This window comes from Mauremys reevesii, unplaced genomic scaffold (genome assembly GCF_016161935.1).
Source record: "Mauremys reevesii isolate NIE-2019 unplaced genomic scaffold, ASM1616193v1 Contig4, whole genome shotgun sequence".
Classification (NCBI taxonomy): domain Eukaryota; kingdom Metazoa; phylum Chordata; order Testudines; family Geoemydidae; genus Mauremys; species Mauremys reevesii.
In genome coordinates this window covers 42767-46601 of record NW_024100851.1, presented here as the reverse complement: position 1 = coordinate 46601, position 3835 = coordinate 42767, and positions in this window count along the sequence as shown.

Below are 3835 nucleotides of genomic sequence, written 5' to 3'. Positions count from 1 at the left end.
AATCACAGCACTAAAATAAAGCACAGTGTCTACACTAACACTTTGGTGACAAAACTTTGCATAAAAACCCTTATGACTCCCATCAAAGTGGTTTTATCATGTCACTGAAACTGAGGAGTTCCATCGCCAAAAGTGGCTTTGCACCTCTGTAGACAAGGCCTTAGGTGCAGCATGGGAGAATGACATTTGTTATCTGGCCAATAGAAGTCAGAGTTTTACTGCCTTAAAATTTCAGAAAAAAAAAGTCAGACCCAAGCCATGTGCGGTGGGGAGACTGGTGGGGGTTTCTTTGGTTTTGTTTTTCACATTTTAAATGTCCTTGATCATTTTGATGAGGAAATTGTTTGTACAAAGCCAAGAAAAATTAAAAATGTGCACAGGAGTGAGCGGGTTTCTGAGCGCCAGGGTAGGGGTGGAGAGTTACATGCAGGGGGTTTCGGGGATAAACGAGAGGCTTTTGCTGCAGCACAGAGAGAGATTTTGCTGTTTCATTTTTCCCAAGTGACAAGTCCCCCACATTGCCCCCTTGCTGCTGCTGCCCCGGCTCAGACCCCATGGTCACCCCAGCTGTAGTTCAGTAGGCGCTCAAACCGTATTAGACATCAGAGAATCAACATAGGAGCGACCCGATAAATGCTGTGAATGCGGAAAACCTTTGCTCGGCTCTGAACCCTTAGTAATCATCAGAGGATCCACACAGGGAGAAACCCTATGGATGCTGCCAGTGTGGGAAAACCTTCACTGAGCGCTCAAACCTTATTCAACATCAGAGGACCCACACAAGGGAGAAACCCTATGGATGCCCTAGGGAAACAGTTCTGTCAGAGCTCAGCCCTTATTTGTCATCCGAGAAGCTGCAAGGAGTTAAAGACCATAAAAATCTTGTCTAGATTTTGTTTTCCTTTGCTAATTCCCACACACTGAACTTTAAGGCACCATTTGTCACTGTGGTCTCTCAAGTCCTCACCTGCATTGTTTGCTTTTCAATTTTGCAGCTCACCTTTCCTTGGGATGAGTCCCACACTCTCATTCACTCCTTTGTGCCATGTCATGGAGGTGGGTGTCCCTCCAATAGGAATGTCCATCAGCTCCAGGAGGGGGAACCAGGAGTAACTTCAACTAGGTACATGGAGGTTAAATTTACCTGGATCTTGACTGCACTAGGATTTGCCATGGAGTTGGCTAGCTTGAGTTCACTATCCTGATATTAAAGCAGAGATAAATTGGTGGCGGGGGAGATTAGCTGTGTTAGTCTGGATCTGTAAAAGCAGCAAAGAGTCCTGTGGCACCTTATAGACTAACAGGAGCATGAAGCTTGTCGGTGAATACCCACTCTGTTGGATGCATGTAGTGGAAATTTCCAGGGGCAGGTATATATTTGCAAGCAAGAAGCTAGAGATAACGAGGTTAGCTCAATCAGGAGGATGAGGCCCTCTTTAGCAGTTGAGGTGTGAAAACCAAGGAGGAGAAACTGCTTTTGTAGTTGTCTAGCCAGTCACAGTCTTTCTTTAATTCTGAGCTGATGGTGTCAGATTTGCAGATGAACTGAAGCTCAGCGGTTTCTCTTGAAGTCTGGTCCTGACGTTTTTTGCAGGATGGCCACCTTAAGATCTGCTATTGTGTGGCCAGGGAGGTTGAAGTGTTCTCCTACAGGTTTTTGTATATTGCTATTCCTAATATCTGATTTGTGTCCATTTATCCTTTTCTGTAGAGACTGTCCAGTTTGGCCGATGTACATAGCAGAGGGGCATTGCTGGCATATAATGGCATATTACATTGGTGGACGTGCAGGTGAATAAACCGGTGATGGTGTGGCTGATCTGGTTAGGTCCTGTGATGGTGTCGCTGGTGTAGATACGTGGGCAGAGTTGGCATCGAGGTTTGTTGCATGGATTGGTTCCTGAGTTAGAGTTACTATGGTGCAGTGTGCGTTACTGGTGAGAATATGCTTCAGGTTGGCAGGTTGTCTGTGGGCAAGGACTGGCCTGCCACCCAAGGCCTGTGAAAGTGAGGGATCATTCTCCAGGGATGGGTTGTAGATCCCTGATGATGGGTTGGAGGGGTTTTCACTGGCCATCACATACAGCCCCAGCTGAGTCCTGTTGGTTTCTTTTTTGAGTTTGTCTTGCAGTAGGAGGCTTCTGGGTAAATGTCTGGCTCTGTTGATCTGTTTCCTTATTTCCTCATGCAGGTATCGTAGTTTTGAGAATGCTTGGTGGAGATCTTGTAGGTGTTGGTCTCTGTCTGAGGGGTTGGAGCAGATGCGTTTGTACCTCAGTGCTTGACTGTAGACAATGGATTGTGTGGTGTGCCCAGTATGGAAGCTGGAAGGCATGAAGGTAGGCAGGACTGAATCTCCATTAGACAAAGCTTAAAGAACGGAATGACCGGGAGTCATTCCCAGTTTTGCTCCAGGCGCCCCGGCCAACCTCAGCGAGGCCAGCCAGGAGCACTCATGGCATGATGACGATGGATACCAGTCATATTGCACCGCCTGCCATTGGGAAGGGAAGGCGATGCTGCTGTGTAGCGCTGCAGCATCACATGTGCCCGCAGCATCCAGTAGACAGACGGTGACATTGAAAAAGGCGAGACATTATTTTTTTCCCGTTGCTTTCAGGGGGTGGGGTGGCTGACGACATATACCCTGAAACACCCATGACAATGTTTTTGACCCGTCAGTCTTGGGAGCTCAGCCAAGAAAGCAAATGGTTTTCGGAGAGTGCAGGAACTGTGGGATAGCTAGAGTCCTCAGTCCCTCCGTGAGTGTCCATTTGATTCTTTGGCTTTCCGTTACACTCGTCCTCAGCTCCTTAAGTTTCACGCAGCACTGTGTTGAGTCCCTGTTGTGGCCTCTGTCTATCATAGCCTTGGAGATTTTTCCAAAATTTTGTCTTTTGGAACGGAGTTCTGATAAAACTGATTCATCTCCCATACAGAGATCAGCTTCAGTGTCTCCTGCACGGTCCATGCTGGAGCTTTTTTCCATTCTGGGACTGCATGGTCACCTGTGCTGATCAGCGCCCACGCTGGGCAAACAGGAAATGAAATTCAAAAGTTTGCGGGCCTTTTCCTGTCTACCTGGCCAGTGCATCCGAGATCAGATTGCTGTCCAGAGCAGTCACAATGGTGCACTGTGGGATAGCGCCGAGGCCAATACCGTTGAATTGCAGCCACACTAACCCTAATCCAAAATGGCAATATCGATTTCACTACTCCTCATTGGGGAGGAGTACAGATATCGAAATTAAGAGTCCTTTATATTGATACAAAGGGCTTCGTTGTGTGGACAGGTGCAAGGTTAATGCGATTTAACGCTGCTAAATTTGATAAAAACTCATAGGGTAGACCAGGCCCCCCACTCAACACACGTGTTATTTCTCTCTCCCGTGGGGATTCTCTGCTAGGCCGTGGTTTCCTTGAGAAGTCGAGTTCTCCGATAATAAACAGAATAACCAACCTTCTGCATTGCCTGGTTTCCCTGCCACCTCTCTGGAATGTGCTGACTCTCACAGGCTTTTCCCTGATCACAACTCCTGGACACACTCCCTTTGCATATTTGCAATAATGTGCCATGTGGTTCCACTTCCTCATCATCTTCCTGTTGAGAATTCTGCTCCATGGTCTCACTCCCCAGTCCAGCACCTGCTGGGATGCAGAAAGAAAAACCATCACAAACAGGAATGGAAAGGGGAGAACAAAGTGGAATAACAGCTAGAGATGAAAAAAAAAATCATGGACTGAAGTTCCCCAAAGGAGAGAGAGGAAGAGATGAATTCTTCAGCCAGTTCCCACCCAAATACTCAGGCAGAAGGAAGTGCAGGGAGGGAGCTAC